Source organism: Glycine max, chromosome 1 (assembly GCF_000004515.6).
Source record: "Glycine max cultivar Williams 82 chromosome 1, Glycine_max_v4.0, whole genome shotgun sequence".
Taxonomy (NCBI): Eukaryota; Viridiplantae; Streptophyta; class Magnoliopsida; order Fabales; family Fabaceae; genus Glycine; species Glycine max.
The window spans coordinates 40578839-40596677 of record NC_016088.4 but is presented as its reverse complement, the minus strand read 5'-3'; the positions used below and the strand labels follow the sequence as shown (position 1 = coordinate 40596677).

Sequence of the window (17839 nt, the reverse complement as noted above, 5' to 3'; positions counted from 1 at the left end):
GTCAGAAAACCTATGCGGTTTATGCACTCCTAATTGTAATTGTGATGCAATCATGAAGTGTCAAAATATCTTGATATTGTGACTACAATTACCATTAAAAACCGCAATTTAAAACCATGACATGGTATGATGTCTTTTTTTTTAATGTGAATGTTATGTGTAACCACTACTACAAAAAGGCCTTTCTACGACACAGTTTTTAAGACGGACCTGAAGAACCCGTCGTTGTTGTCAACACGGTGGCAATTCCGTAATTATTAAAGTTTTTATGTGCAGCGTTTCATGTTCAACGACGTTTGTATTTAAGCCCGTCGTTGTTGAAGTCATCAAAGACGGTCATGATGGCTGGACCGTCGTAGAAATAAAAAATACAAAGTCGGTGTTACGAATCACCGTCGTAGATTTTTGAGTTTATATATTCTCGCAACAAAGCACCAGCGCCCTTGCTTGCCTGAATTACAACTCGAAAAACCTAGCGCCTCGACTGCAACCCTTGAAAAACCTAGCACCGCCGTGAAGTCCGTCCCGCTACCAGCCTGAGATTTAGGTTGTCGCCGTGAAGAACTTGTCCCTGTGACCCGCTGCTCCCACCACCGCTACCGCGACGCAGGCGAAGTCATGGGTTTTTCAGACCTTTCCAGTGTTGGTGAAGGTAAGCATGTCCACTATTTTGAGTTGTGTCTTGGTATTTTTTGTGAAAATGTTGCCCTTTTGTGTTTAATTGTTAGTATTTGAATTGTTTGTGGTTGTACCTTAACATAAAACAAAAACCCTATTTCCCAATTTGTATCCCTTTCCACTCATTGTTCATGTTACGGTAGTAGTGTTTGAAAAAAATTAATTGTGTGAAACAAGTTACTATAGTATACATGTTTGAACTGCAGGGTGCTATTTGGAACTAAGTAGAAGAAGGTCACACCCTCAAACTAAGCACACAAAGGTGCGTTTCTTCTGAATCTGAAAATTATGGTATCCGTTTGCACTCATTGTTGTTGAACGCCTGCATAACAGTAAAATTATGGTATGCAATTCGTAATAATAAAAGCAATGTTCATATGTTTTTATGATAATGCTGCACTTCAAAAGCACATTACAGTATGGTTGTATTGCTGGATTGGATTCTACTTTTTCTATGGCTGGTTTTGACTGTTCTGTATTGCATTGTATGAGACTCATTGTAGGGGAGAGAATCAATACCCAATTAGGAGTAATCTGAGTCTCACCTAATGAAACCATGATTCAAGATTTTCTATATTGGAATGAGTGTTTTTTCTCTGTGAGCTTGTGACCACAAAGGTGCCAAGTGAACTGGTTATTTATGCATAGATATTTAGCAATGATTTAATGGTCCACCCATCTATCCTTGTTTCCTGCCCCCAACCACCCCACAAAGATCATTCGTACATACGTCAATCGAGATTGTACTTGAATAGTTGATGTCTTTTTGTTATGATTATGCATCAAATATTAAGAGAAGAGAAGAAAAAAAAACTTATTAATTGACTAATTAACTTGTAACCTACCTCACAGAGAATTAGACAAATTCGTCATTAGGTGGCTGATACAGGGAGCTGGTGGGATAGAGGTGTGAGATGATATTGAAGGTGGAAAAGACTGTTATTTATGTGGGAGGAAGAGTTACTTGGAGAGTGGATTGAGAATAAATTTGTATTGCGAATCACAGATTGCACCATAGCAGTGACAAGTGCAGAATTTCTCCAACTCTCATCCTTTTTTTTTGGAAGGCTGAAAATATATATATATTTTATTAATAAGTAAACCAATACCAGTGGTACCAGAGATTAAAATTACAAAGCACCAAGAGATTAATGGTTTCAGCCATGATACATATTGAGTTTTATCTAGTCTTTATTGTGAATTGAAAAACTCAACTACGTATCACGTAGAGATTGACTAAAACTATAGATACATAGATCATATCATAATTTCTACCAGACAATAGTATAATTTTCAAAATGAAGAGCTTTCGGTGAACATGAATGTAGCCAACATGAACAGTAGAAGTTGAAAACAATTTCAGTTGTTTTTTTGCTATATTGTCACTTATAAATGTGAAAATCCAATCATATATATTAAGAAACAAAACAGTGAAAAAAGTTTGGTGTTTCTTACTTGCAAGCCTAGCAACAGAGTTCCATCTGCCTTCACCATGCAACCTGACATACTCAACAAGCAACCTGTCCTCTTCAGCAGTCCAAGGTCCCTTCCTCCATACCTGCTCCTCTATGACACCTCTACCCATATGGCCAGCCATAACTTCCCCCCAATACATGGAATAAGGCTTGAAGTTTGTGCTTGGATAAAATATTTTCTTCCAATTTCTGTGACACTGATTTAGGTCTAGTGTTTGTTGCATATTTTGAGTCTAGTATTGCATATTTATACCTGCTTTGTTTTGATCAATAGTATGACACTGATTGTTAAGCTTGAACTGAAACTTAGAGTCCAACAACTGCTATTCGAGTTGGATAATTATTTGGCACTAGGTTTTGGAAAAGTCTAAAAGAAATGCTCTTGGGTCATGGCTGGAATAGAACTTTGAGAAAGAAATATGTCTGAGCTTAGTCCTAACAAATTAGAGTCATTAATTGTAGTTATTATTCAATTGATACCATTGTTAGGAACAACATAGTGTTAGGAACAGCATAGTGTTAGGATGCAGAGATGGCAATGCTGGTGGTTGGCTCTAACTTGGTCCACTTGGAAGCTTAGGAACAACATAGTGTTCTCTAATGCAACCTTTAATGCTAACAAACTGTTTGAAGATGCAATATTCACTCTATGGACGTGGCTCAGGCACTTTGAGAAAGATTTTACTATCCATTTTAATCAATGGTCAAGTAGCATTAGACACGGCTTTTGCATCAGTAGAGGATACATATTTTTGACTAATAGATGTACATTTACTGTACCCATATACTGGTTCCCTCTCAGACCTGTTTTGTCTGACTTTGGAACCATTTCTATGGTACCCATACTGCTGTAATATAGTACCTCTGGTAACTCTTTACATATCTATAAAATAATATCTTTGCTGATCAAAATAAAAATTGATACCATTGTTTTTGTTTTCATATAGTGACTCAAAATTTATTTTTAACATATCATCATAAAAATCTTATACTTTGTAGCTTCATAAATTTAAAGTGTATAAATAGTAATGTGCTTAACAACAAACAATTAAATATTGTTATATGATTAGGAATATTATTAGAAGAACTTCAATCTCGGTAATTTGAAGACGCGACTTTCTTAATGTGGACTTGGCTCCATAATTTGGAGAAGGACTTTACATTACATTTTAGTCAATGGTCTAGTAACTTGAGACATCATTTTTTGCAGCAGTAGGGGTTTCATTAGGGAGTAGGGATCAATATATGTATACTTTGCTTCCCATATTTTGGTTCCCAATCAGACTTATGATGTCTGACTGAGGAACCATTTTTATGGTGACTAACTCTGTAATCAGTACCTCTGGTACTTCCAGGTTATATATATATAATTTATCTTTGCTGATAAAAAAAAAGAAGACTAATAAAGCAGAAATTTGAAACTGCAGTGAACAAAGCTTCTTATTGTGGGTTTGAATTAATTTCGTTACATTTTTTCAGAGGAAGTTATATCAATTGGAAGAGTTACTCAAGAAGTTTTTCAACGTATTGCTGCCACAAGCATAAGGACTGAACAAGCTTTTGAATCTATTGCTGCCACAACCACAAGGTACTTTTTGTTTATTAAATATACTTTGTGCGTTTAGAAATGATTAAAAATATAAAATTTTCTTATGGGTTGTTATTGGTTGGTAACTTTGTGTATCTTAGTTCTTTTTGTTGATTGGTAAGTTGGTAACTTTGTGTATCTTCTCCATATGCAATGGCCACCTTCACGATTTGAAATCAAATAAAGATTGGTTGGTGGTGCTTTCTCTTGTGTCCAGCAATTTCTTTGGAAGAACATGAAAATTTTAGATTTTAAAATATATAATATTTAAGTGATTTTTTTTTTGCTTTTTTTATATTTACAAAAAAATTATTTATTGATTGAAATTCAAAGTGAGGTCTATTTAATAACCTTCTCATGTGTAGAGATATTCATTTTAGTAGACATGTTTGTCACATGTGTTTCTACTTGATTAATTTATAATATGTAATTTCTATTTTTTAATGTGTTGATTAATAACAATGAAATTTTTTTTTTATAGTTTTTAATTTTAATATACTTACAACAAGCAATATTAATATCATTAGAAACCCTCAATGAAAGACTGATTGAATTTTTTCGAAAAATATCATTTTTGTAGATATTTATTACAATTAATATATTTTTTCTATGATCAATTAATGTTGTATGATTATGTTAAGAAAAAAAAATACTTGTTACAAAATATAACAATTAGTATGTTTTTCTCTCGCAAGTACAAGATACTGCTAATAAACACCTTAAGCAACTCTTGTAACAAAATTACTAATGAAATATGAATTGTCTATTAAAGAATAAAAGATTAATTATTTAATTTTAAATAATATTTAATTTTAATAGTTTTCATATAATTAATTGTTATTTATATTTACATATTATTCAAAATATTATTATAAATTTTAAATATCATAAATTAATTAAATCTTACAAGTGAAGGAAATTTACTATTTTGGCTTTTGATTTGTAATAAATATTTCATTTTTCTCTTCGGTCTCTAATGAATTTTTGGTTTACGCTGAGTTGTTACTAAAATAACAATTTTATATTTTATTTTTGATATTTTGTTTTAGTCTCTCATAAATTAGTTAATTTGTATATACTCCATAATAAAATAATAATTTTTTTTTAGTGTCGACTAATAACAAATAATTTTTTTTATTAAGGAGTAAATACAAAATTTACTAATTTATTAGGAACTAAGAATAAGTGTTAAGGGTCAAAATAAAATTATTTTTTTTCATTAAGAACTCAACGCAAAATACAAATTTATTAAAGAGTAAACGCAAAATCAGATATTTATCAGGAATCAAAAATATATTTAAGCCTACTATTTTTACTCACAATCATTTAAAAATAGCTCTCCCACTAGATATATTCCTTACAACATTTTTAATATTATTTAAAATTATTTATTTCCCAATTATTAATAATTTAAATAATTGAAACAAAATATAAAATTTCAATTTGAAAATTTTTAGTTATTGAAGGGCATAAACAACGTAATTCTTAATGATTTTCTTTATTATTGTTATTTATATATTAAAATTTATTTTGGTGAATAGCTCTACTTTACTATTTTCCTTTTCTTTAAATATTTAACGAGAAATTTATATAAACAGGAAATAATGTAAACAGTGACTATGGTCTATTCTTGTCTGCTTACATGAGTTGAAATCTCACTATATTCTTAGTTGTCATGGACTCATCGCGAAGATGGGATAATGCAGTGTGTTTTAGCATAAATGATAGGAGGTTTGCACTGCAAACTTTTAGTTTCTAGTTAATTATTTTCTTGGTGCAAATTATGTCTTCGTAGCATACTAGTCCACTAGAAATCATTAGAGGACGAGTCTTGAGAAAGCCACATGCTGAGATGGTTACCTTGTATTGAATTTGGAGTTTCTTTCTTACCTTATTCCTCCAACTTGCTGCAGCAATCACTCCTAAGCACTTCTTTTTCTTCATTCCATTCTTTACATTTTCAAGTATGAATCTCTCAGCTTTACATCCAGTGAGGATCACTGCACCATTGCCTACAGAATCAACCAACCAAGTGGAGTCAGTTCCCTTCTTATCTCCTGTTCTGCAACCATAACAGCATGAACCACAATAGTCATCTGCTGAGGAATTTATAGCCACAGACTCTACTTTGAAGCCCATTTTCTCACATCCTTGTATGAGAATTTGGTTCAGAAAGCTTTCATTGTTGCACTTTTCTGTTACACCAATCCTTCTTTGTATGATGCAATCAAATTTTATAATCTCTACAGGCTGATATTACTAATCAAGGAAAAATAGACATTCCTTGGTTTCTAATTTCATTCATTTGTTAGAGTTTTTTCCCAATATCTAAGGGGGTGTTTGTTCCAAGGTTTCTAATTACATTCCTTGGATTCTTATTTTTGGTGGCATTACTATGAGCAAGAACTCCATTCTCTGGTATTTTAGGAAAAAAAAACCATTTGCTTAGTGTACCGTCCAGATATGTCTTGACTAACCATGATGTGGCCCTTTATGAAGCTCCATCTGTGTTCAGAGATTCAAGGACTGTGTACCATGGCACTCGGATATAACTCAGTCAATCCTGATGTGCCCCCCTATCAGGCTCCATTGCCTCTGTTGAGTGAACAGCTTGGGCCTTTGCATCATCTGGATATAGAATCCAACATGTTGTACTCAACCTCAACCTGTGGCGTCCCTAAATTAATGACTGGTTTAATAGAAATAATTTAAATAACAAAAACTATGGTAAATTTTTTTTTTTTTCTTCTTTTTCTTTTTCATTTCTTTCTTTTTTTCACCATAACTAGGGTTAGAAGGAAAATCCTCACTATAAAGTCCTGAATGGCCAGTTCACAACTCTATTCGGAGTCATTTCTTTCTTACCGCTCATAATTCTCTAAATTATTTTGCTGTTTCAAAAGGAAGAATGTACCAGCCATTACTTTAGGTCGTCACATGAAAATAAAAGGATAAAGTACAGTCGGTAAATTCTTTTACAAATAAAGTTGCTAATGCTTTCTTTTCAAATAACAAGATCGATCATAAATGCAATCATCATTTAAAGCTGTCTAAAATATGGGAGTTTTACAAAATATATAGTGTCATCCAGAGCAAAGGTGTCCATAGCGGTGGCTTCAGCCACATGTATACAATCATCAAATGCCTATACATCAGGTCTACCCATACAAAAACAAAAGAGTAAACCTAACAGTTAGTCCTAGATACACCCACCCTCAAAATATACAAAACAAATCCAAAAAGCTGTCCACTAGGATGAAGAGCCTCCGCTGATCGCCATCTCCCTCGGGCCACTATCCTCCGTAGAGTCTGCCTCAGATGCCGACATGACTTCCTCGGGAGAATCCACCTCGAGAAGTGGATCCTCATCACCCTCCAGAAAGTCAAGGGCATCCACAGCAGGCTCAGGAGGTAGCTCCTCCAGGTCCTCCTCAGGGTCTTCCTCAGATGACGTTACCTCGATCACTTGAACGGGCTCCACTAGACGATATGGTGTAGGCGTGGGTAGTATCCACTCCACCGTGCGCTGAAGCGTCCGTGCAGGTTCATCTGGATGCACCAAAGAAGTGGCTGTGAATCGAATGGTGCCCCGAAATCGGCACCTCGTGTTGCCTTCGAGGGTCTCCCAAACTCCCTCTAGGCACTCCATCTCTACTCGATCACGGATTAGCTGCGCCGCCATCACGATCTACAAGAAAGAAAAGAAAGGGGTAGACTCTTTCACAAGAATCTAACTGCGCTGCACACAATGCATCTCATAACCACTACATGACGTTAAAAGGGGTATCTTGAGGCTTTTCATCTCTGGTAATCGATTACACAACCTTGGTAATCGATTACCAGAGGCTAAACTTGAATTACACAGCCTCAGGACATGAAATATGCAATAATACACTGTGTAATCGATTACACATGCCTGGTAATCGATTACCAGTGACCCATTCCTCTGTGTAATCGATTACACAGGCTGGTAATCGATTACCAGAGGCTCCCTAAGTTTCCTGACTTCGTTTTCAAGCCTGGTAATCGATTACACCCCTTGGTAATCGATTACCAGAGACCATCTTAGCCTCCTGTCCTCAATTTTTAAGCCTTGTAATCGATTACTCACCTTTGGTAATCGATTACCAGAGGCCACAATCCACATATTACACAAAATTCACAGCTGGCCAGCCACCACAAGCCTCCTTGCTTTGTGGTCTTGTTTTCCTTTTATCTGTTGACTGCCAGGAGCTCGCCTGCTTAGGTACATCACAGGTTCTCACTGACCGACTATGCCCGGGTTGGGTCGGGATTGGTCAAGCTTGGTTTTGGGCAATAGCACCCCACCTGACGTCCCCAAGGTCTCCTGACCCCCGCGACATATCTCCAGGTACCACTCTGTGGTCAACAATAAAAGCAGGAAGTTTCACCCTTCAACACTTCCTCATCTCAAGCTTGTAGAATTATGGGGTACCCATCACATGTGGTACTAGGAGGCGGTCGGGCGATGGTGCACAACAAGCTTTCCACATCCACAATGCGCGCATAAACCCACCATCCCCTGTTGCCCACCTCCAACTGAGCTCACGTACTCCCACGTAGCCCATATCCTCGTTTCTCTCAACACCGGGTCCCCATCAATCCTCTCAAGCTTCCACAACATCCAAGCAAAACAACATTCAAACAGCACAAGCTATCACAGCCAAGCAAAACAGAGCAAAGGCAGAAAACTCTGCTTAACACATCAACCAAAATCACAGCTTTTCTCACGTAAAGACCACAGTAACAATTCCTTCGATCCAATTCGTTAACCGTTGGATCGACTCCAAAATTTTACTGGAAGTCTATAGTGTATAAGCCTGCATTTTGACCGTTGGGATATACTAGCAAACATCCAGAACTCATTCTGCACTAGACTTTCCACAGCCAACCACACACAAGCATTTTTCTGCACTTGTGCAAAATTCTGCTGCACAATTTCACAGCAAAAACTCTGCATAAGTGCCGATTTCGAAAATCACCCTTCCTCTCATCCAATCTTGCCCAAATCAAATCCTACAAGTCCCAAATCATGTATCAAACATGTCTAAACCAAAGCCAAGCTTCAAACCACAGCAACACAAAATCTAGGTGTCCAAAACCCCTCAATTCAATGGCTTTTCTAGGCTTGAAAGGTGGAATTTAGAATGAGGTAAATTTGGAGCAAACTCTCACCTCACACAAGTCTATAACATCAATCTAAACTTGCTCAAACTGGATTTACACCTAAATTTCCACCGAATCAAAATTTGACTCCTCAACACCCAATTTTGCCCTAGAAATGGCTCTTGGTTCACTTTGGTCATTTGTTTTTCTCTCTAGCTCAGCCTAACCTTTCTCACATGTCCTAAATGACATTTCAAGCTATTATTAACTCACTTTAACCTCCATTTATCACAGAATTCAGACTTAGCCTTCCAACTCTCAAAGTCTCACTCTTTTTCCACTCATAACATCACACTCTCACTTTCTAACCTTGGGTTAGTTCTACCCTTTGTCTCTAACAGATTTCCATCAACAATTTCAGCATATAAACATCACAAACATCATCACAAAAACCCTAAAACAGAATGCGTATGTCTAACTCATCCAAACATGGCGATTTCAACAAGTTTTCAGCAAATGCCTTCACAAATAATCATCACACAGCAGAAAACTAACAAAACCACCCATCATATCTCCCAAAACCCCATACCCACGAAATTTAAGAGAGAAAGAAGTCCACCCAAACCTGAAATTTCGAAGTCCCACTCGTAGCCACGCACTTCACGACTCCAAAAATGCCCTCCTTTCGCGATTTGGAGTAGAAATGAGCACCAAAGGTTGAAGCTTTGTGTGGAGCTTCAATGGTGAATGAGGGAGGAAGAAAAGCAACGTGAGGGAGAGGGAGAGAGAAGGCTTCTGCAATGTTTTCTGCTGAGTGAAGAGAGAGAGAGAGTTGCTTTTTGGTTTTTAAAAGGCTTTTTCCTCTTTTCTTATTATTTTATTCAAGCTCTGCCACATGTCCCTATTTGATTGGAGCAAAAGGGCCCACTTTCTCTTTTTTTGACTGTGACCCATACTCAGTCACAAAAGTGAGAAAAATCTGACCTTTGAAACGCTAAAATCCTGCCTCGGTTTGCGTGCCATTTCTCTGGTTCCAGTTTCTCGCGTTTCTCTGCGTCCGTCGGGGCCAGTTTTCGAAAGCAAGCAATATATATATCAAAACGCTCAGAATAAAACCCCGAGCGTGGTTCAGAGGTTGGTTTCGTTAAATTCTAAGTCGCACGCAAAACGATGATTTTTAACTAATTAATTAAGAATTAACCCATAACCTCTCAGTTATGGATTTCTCTTCCTTAATTAGTCTAACCCGCGTATCTTGCCCCCCGCTATTCCTACTTCTACCAAGAACATATAGGCATATACACTGAATAATACTTATATATAATCATTCAAAATACATCGTTTCCAAAAATTCCGGATAGAAATTTCCAGGATGTTACAATACTCCCACCCTTTTAGGAATTTCGTCCCCGAAATTAACTACTCTATGAACAAACTTGGGTACAATTCTCTCATCCTATCCTCCAACTCCCATGTAGAATCACCCTCATCGGTTCCCCACTGCACCTTCACCAACGCGATCTCCTTTCCTCTCAACGACTTCGTCCTTCGGTCAGTGATCTCCTGAGGTTGTGCTCTATAGGTGAGGTTATCCTTCACCTGTACCTCGTCCACTGCAAGTATATGTGATGGATCTGGGTTGTACCGTCTCAGTTGAGAGACATGGAACACAGGATGCAAATTCGATAAACTCGGAGGTAAGGCGATATGATAAGCTACAGGCCCAATCTTCTTCAAAATCTGATATGGACCTAGATACTTGGGTGTCAACTTCCTAGCTTTAAGAGCCCTTCCGACTCCGGTTAAGGGAGAAACCTTCAAAAACACATGTTCTCCTTCCTGAAAATCTAGTGGCTTCCTCCTTCTATCATAGTAGCTCTTCTGCCTATCCTGAGATGCTTTTATCTTCTCTCGAATCAACCTCACTTGTTCGTTAATCTGTTGTAGCGTTTCAGGTCCAAGAAGTACTGCTTCTCCATCATCATACCAACAAATAGGAGTTTTGCACTTCCGTCCATATAGAGCTTCAAAAGGAGCCATACCAATACTGGCTTGGTAGCTATTGTTGTAAGTAAACTCAATCAATGGCAAACAATCCATCCAGCTACCTTGTTGCTCTATAATACACGCCCGAAGTAGATCCTCTAGAGTCTGAATGGTTCGTTCAGTCTGACCATCTGTTTGAGGATGATAAGCTGAACTAAGCTTCAGCTTTGTCCCCAAGGCCTCATGTAGACTCGTCCAAAATCGCGAAGTGAACCTTGGATCCCTGTCAGATACAATACTAGAAGGAATTCCATGCAACCTTACTACTTCCTTGATGTACAACTCCACTAGTTTCTCCATTCTATACTTCATATTCACTGGGATAAAATGAGCAGATTTGGTGAGTCGATCAACTATGACCCACACAGCATCATGTCCACGACTAGTCTTGGGTAAACTAGATACAAAATCCATAGATATGCTCTCCCATTTCCATTCCGGAATCTCCAATGGCTTCAATTCTCCCGATGGTCGTTGGTGCTCAACCTTAGCCTTTTGACATGTCAAACATCTTGCTACATATTCAGCTACATCTTTCTTCATGCCATGCCACCAAAAACTTCTCTTCAAATCTTGGTACATCTTAGTCATTCCTGGATGGAAACTAAGACGACTTTTATGTGCTTCCTCCAAAATCTGAACTTTCAATTCATCTAGAGATGGCACACATATCCTCCCCTTGAATCTAATTAACCCGGTTGTATCCTTCTCAAACTCCACACCCCTATCCCCCATTACATCTAACACCTTGCCTTGCAAAAACGGATCATCCCCTTGAGCCTCGCGTATGTGATCTACAAATTCATTGGTGATCTGCAATGCTCCCACAAATAAGCTCTTGGGTCGCACCTCAATTGCTAGATTCAAATCTCGGAACTCCTCTATCAATCTCTGCTCCAAACTCATCATAGTCGCAACATGTAAAGATTTCCGGCTTAGCGCATCGGCTACTACATTAGCCTTTCCTGGATGGTAGGAAAGTCCAAAATCATAATCCTTAAGGAACTCCATCCATCTTCGTTGCCTCATATTGAGCTCCTTCTGATCGAACAAGTACTTGAGACTCTTGTGGTCACTAAAAACTTCGAAACGAGTACCGTACAAATAATGCCTCCAAATCTTTAAGGCAAAGACCACCGCTGCTAGTTCCAAGTCATGAGTCGGATAGTTAACTTCATGAGGACGTAATTGACGCGAAGCGTAAGCCACTACTCTTCCCTCTTGCATCAACACACATCCCAAGCCTTGCCCGCTTGCATCGCAATACACTTCAAATGTTCTCTTAGGGTCGGGCAAAATTAACACTGGAGCTGTCGTCAACCGCCTCTTCAACTCTTGGAAACTTTGCTCACACTTCTCATTCCAAACAAACTTCTCATTCTTACGAGTCAACTTAGTTAGGGGCAATGCCAATTTAGAAAATCCCTCAATGAACTTTCTATAATAGCCTGCCAACCCCAAGAAGCTTCGAACCTCCGTTGGAGTTGTCGGTTGTTGCCACTCCATAACCGACTCCACCTTGTTCGGATCCACCGCAACCCCGTCCTTAGAAATCACGTGCCCTAAGAACTGCACTTTCTCCAACCAAAAGTCACATTTTGACAGTTTGGCGAACAACTTCCTATCCCTCAGAATATGCAACACAATCCTCAAGTGCTTCTCATGCTCCTCCTTATTCCTTGAATACACTAGGATATCATCAATAAACACAACCACAAATTGGTCCAAGTAATCATGGAATATACAGTTCATATAGTCCATGAAGATGGCAGGAGCATTAGTCACTCCAAATGGCATGACTAAATACTCGTAGTGCCCATACCGAGTCCGAAACGCAGTCTTTGGGATATCTTCCTTCTTAACTCGGATTTGATGGTACCCCGATCGCAGATCGATCTTCGAAAATACCGTCGCTCCCCTCAATTGGTCAATCAAATCATCTATTCTTGGTAGAGGATATTTGTTCTTGATAGTGACCTTGTTTAACTGTCGGTAGTCCACACACATCCTCATACTGCCATCCTTCTTTTTAACCAACAAGACCGGCGCTCCCCACGGTGATGCGCTTGGACGAACAAATTGTTTGTTCAAAAGGTCCTGTACTTGTGCCTTCACCTCTGCTAGTTCCACCGGAGACATTCTATAAGGCGCAATCGACACTGGATTCGCCCCAGGCACCAAGTCAATAATGAATTCCACTTCTCTCTCAGGTGGCAATTCACAAATATCATCCGGAAAAACTTCTGGAAATTCCGACACCACCGGTATACTATTAACTTCAGCGTCCTCTTCCACATACATAGAGAACAACACCATGTAAGTTTGAACATCCTCCGTTCCTTCGTTGGCTGCATCCTCTTTCAAAGATTCACTTGGAACTACATCTCCACCAAACACTAGCATCTTCTCCTTACAGTCTAGAAAGATATGGTTAGTAGATAACCAATCCATCCCCAAGATCACATCTAGATGAGCTAAAGGTAGGCAAATCAAATCCGCCATAAAAGATCGACCCTCAACAATTATGGAACACTTCAAACACACCCGAGAGGTGGTTACAGGCTCGCTCGTCGGAGTAGACACCACCATATCATATGGTAACTCCGTCGCACATAACCCCAACCTCTCCACACATGCATGAGATATGAAAGAATGCGTGGCACCTGAATCATAAAGTACATCTAGTAGTTTATCAGCAATCAAACACTTACCCCGTATCAAATCATCGGAGGCAGCTGCTTCTGATCCACTCATAGCAAATACCCGAGAGGGTACTTTTGGTCTTCCACCACTAGTGTTGTTGTTGCTAACATTACCGCTCCTTGTGGAATTAGTGGGTCCACGATTGACGGTGTTAGAATTGGCCGTCACTGTCGGCCTCCCGGTCACCCTACATTCTCGAGCATAATGGCCCACCTTGCCACACACATAACAACGGTTCTCCTGTGTCTGCTGGAGCTGTGGGCAATTTCTCTTAATATGCGGTCCTCCACACTGAAAGCATTGTACCCCAGTCCCCCTTGACTGGCTCATGTTGGAGGCAGCCATAGGTTGCTTCCCCTTGTTGCTAGCATACGGCTTCATCCTCTTGTTACCATTCCCCCTAAAAGGATGGTTTCTCTGAGGTCCTCCAACACCTCTAGCTTGCCTCTCCTTCATCTTGTCCTCAAAAATCCTGCACTTTGTCACCAACTGATTAAAATCCGTAATCTGCATATAACTAACCGCTTGTTGGATCTCCAACCGAAGCCCATTCTCAAACTGAGCACACAGATCTTCCTCATTCCGAGCATCTTGGTATTGAGGCCAATACTGCAGAAGCTCATTAAACTTAGCCGTGTACTCCCCAACAGACATGTTTCCTTGCTTCAAATCCAGAAATTCCCTCGCCTTCCGCTTCCTGAGATCTCGCGGGAAGTAATTCTCCAAGAACTTGTCCTTGAAGGCATTCCAAGGAATCACGCCTCCAGGTGCAACAAACGAAGGTTTCACGAACTTCCACCAATTTTCAGCCTCCCCTTGGAGCATAAATGTCGCATAAAGAACCTTATGCTCCTCAAGGCAACCCATCGCCTCGAAAATCTTTTCCGTCTCAGCTAACCACAACCTAGCACCTTCCGGATCATAGTCTCCACTGAACTTTGGCGGGTGGTTCTTACGGAAAGCCATGAGTCCCCGATACTCCGCCGGCTCCACATCACGTTCCTGCACTAGAGTTTCCAGCACAGCGGTGATGCGGTCAAGGACGTCACGGTTCTGATCCCTACCACGTCCTGCCATACCTATCCTGTAGGGAAACTATTAGCACCCAAGAAATCCTACTGAGAGAGTGTACCACACAGGCTATGACAGTTATAACAACATCCTTCTCTTTATACATACTTATACACACAACAATCCTACGAATCAGTCACACATCCATGCTCAAGACAATAAGGCAGAAATACACACAATGTGTGACTTAACGTCACTCCCCGAAACCTACTCCCAAGTTTCAGAGATACACAGCATTCACACAGCAAGACCACAAACAGGTTCACAAGAATCCAACTTTTGCTCTGATACCACCATTTGTGGCGTCCCTAAATTAATGACTGGTTTAATAGAAATAATTTAAATAACAAAAACCATGGTAAATTTTTTTTTTCTTCTTTTTCTTTTTCATTTCTTTCTTTTTTTCACCATAACTAGGGTTAGAAGGAAAATCCTCACTATAAAGTCCTGAATGGCCAGTTCACAACTCTATTCGGAGTCATTTCTTTCTTACCGCTCATAATTCTCTAAATTATTTTGCTGTTTCAAAAGGAAGAATGTACCAGCCATTACTTTAGGTCGTCACATGAAAATAAAAGGATAAAGTACAGTCGGTAAATTCTTTTACAAATAAAGTTGCTAATGCTTTCTTTTCAAATAACAAGATCGATCATAAATGCAATCATCATTTAAAGCTGTCTAAAATATGGGAGTTTTACAAAATATATAGTGTCATCCAGAGCAAAGGTGTCCATAGCGGTGGCTTCAGCCACATGTATACAATCATCAAATGCCTATACATCAGGTCTACCCATACAAAAACAAAAGAGTAAACCTAACAGTTAGTCCTAGATACACCCACCCTCAAAATATACAAAACAAATCCAAAAAGCTGTCCACTAGGATGAAGAGCCTCCGCTGATCGCCATCTCCCTCGGGCCACTATCCTCCGTAGAGTCTGCCTCAGATGCCGACATGACTTCCTCGGGAGAATCCACCTCGAGAAGTGGATCCTCATCACCCTCCAGAAAGTCAAGGGCATCCACAGCAGGCTCAGGAGGTAGCTCCTCCAGGTCCTCCTCAGGGTCTTCCTCAGATGACGTTACCTCGATCACTTGAACGGGCTCCACTAGACGATATGGTGTAGGCGTGGGTAGTATCCACTCCACCGTGCGCTGAAGCGTCCGTGCAGGTTCATCTGGATGCACCAAAGAAGTGGCTGTGAATCGAATGGTGCCCCGAAATCGGCACCTCGTGTTGCCTTCGAGGGTCTCCCAAACTCCCTCTAGGCACTCCATCTCTACTCGATCACGGATTAGCTGCGCCGCCATCACGATCTACAAGAAAGAAAAGAAAGGGGTAGACTCTTTCACAAGAATCTAACTGCGCTGCACACAATGCATCTCATAACCACTACATGACGTTAAAAGGGGTATCTTGAGGCTTTTCATCTCTGGTAATCGATTACACAACCTTGGTAATCGATTACCAGAGGCTAAACTTGAATTACACAGCCTCAGGACATGAAATATGCAATAATACACTGTGTAATCGATTACACATGCCTGGTAATCGATTACCAGTGACCCATTCCTCTGTGTAATCGATTACACAGGCTGGTAATCGATTACCAGAGGCTCCCTAAGTTTCCTGACTTCGTTTTCAAGCCTGGTAATCGATTACACCCCTTGGTAATCGATTACCAGAGACCATCTTAGCCTCCTGTCCTCAATTTTTAAGCCTTGTAATCGATTACTCACCTTTGGTAATCGATTACCAGAGGCCACAATCCACATATTACACAAAATTCACAGCTGGCCAGCCACCACAAGCCTCCTTGCTTTGTGGTCTTGTTTTCCTTTTATCTGTTGACTGCCAGGAGCTCGCCTGCTTAGGTACATCACAGGTTCTCACTGACCGACTATGCCCGGGTTGGGTCGGGATTGGTCAAGCTTGGTTTTGGGCAATAGCACCCCACCTGACGTCCCCAAGGTCTCCTGACCCCCGCGACATATCTCCAGGTACCACTCTGTGGTCAACAATAAAAGCAGGAAGTTTCACCCTTCAACACTTCCTCATCTCAAGCTTGTAGAATTATGGGGTACCCATCACATGTGGTACTAGGAGGCGGTCGGGCGATGGTGCACAACAAGCTTTCCACATCCACAATGCGCGCATAAACCCACCATCCCCTGTTGCCCACCTCCAACTGAGCTCACGTACTCCCACGTAGCCCATATCCTCGTTTCTCTCAACACCGGGTCCCCATCAATCCTCTCAAGCTTCCACAACATCCAAGCAAAACAACATTCAAACAGCACAAGCTATCACAGCCAAGCAAAACAGAGCAAAGGCAGAAAACTCTGCTTAACACATCAACCAAAATCACAGCTTTTCTCACGTAAAGACCACAGTAACAATTCCTTCGATCCAATTCGTTAACCGTTGGATCGACTCCAAAATTTTACTGGAAGTCTATAGTGTATAAGCCTGCATTTTGACCGTTGGGATATACTAGCAAACATCCAGAACTCATTCTGCACTAGACTTTCCACAGCCAACCACACACAAGCATTTTTCTGCACTTGTGCAAAATTCTGCTGCACAATTTCACAGCAAAAACTCTGCATAAGTGCCGATTTCGAAAATCACCCTTCCTCTCATCCAATCTTGCCCAAATCAAATCCTACAAGTCCCAAATCATGTATCAAACATGTCTAAACCAAAGCCAAGCTTCAAACCACAGCAACACAAAATCTAGGTGTCCAAAACCCCTCAATTCAATGGCTTTTCTAGGCTTGAAAGGTGGAATTTAGAATGAGGTAAATTTGGAGCAAACTCTCACCTCACACAAGTCTATAACATCAATCTAAACTTGCTCAAACTGGATTTACACCTAAATTTCCACCGAATCAAAATTTGACTCCTCAACACCCAATTTTGCCCTAGAAATGGCTCTTGGTTCACTTTGGTCATTTGTTTTTCTCTCTAGCTCAGCCTAACCTTTCTCACATGTCCTAAATGACATTTCAAGCTATTATTAACTCACTTTAACCTCCATTTATCACAGAATTCAGACTTAGCCTTCCAACTCTCAAAGTCTCACTCTTTTTCCACTCATAACATCACACTCTCACTTTCTAACCTTGGGTTAGTTCTACCCTTTGTCTCT

General features: G+C 39.8%; 1 protein-coding gene across 1 annotated transcript in view; it reads left to right on the top strand.

Annotated features, from left to right (window-relative positions):
* Positions 1-287: 287 nt before the first annotated feature.
* Positions 288-17839, top strand: part of LOC102667062 (uncharacterized) — a 38256-nt gene continuing 20704 nt past the window's right edge. Inside the window, exons 1-3 of the mRNA XM_041009290.1 lie at positions 288-652; positions 885-940; positions 3633-3741. The gene's annotated coding sequence lies outside the window, so the exon portion shown is untranslated. The remainder of the gene's footprint in view (positions 653-884; positions 941-3632; positions 3742-17839) is intronic.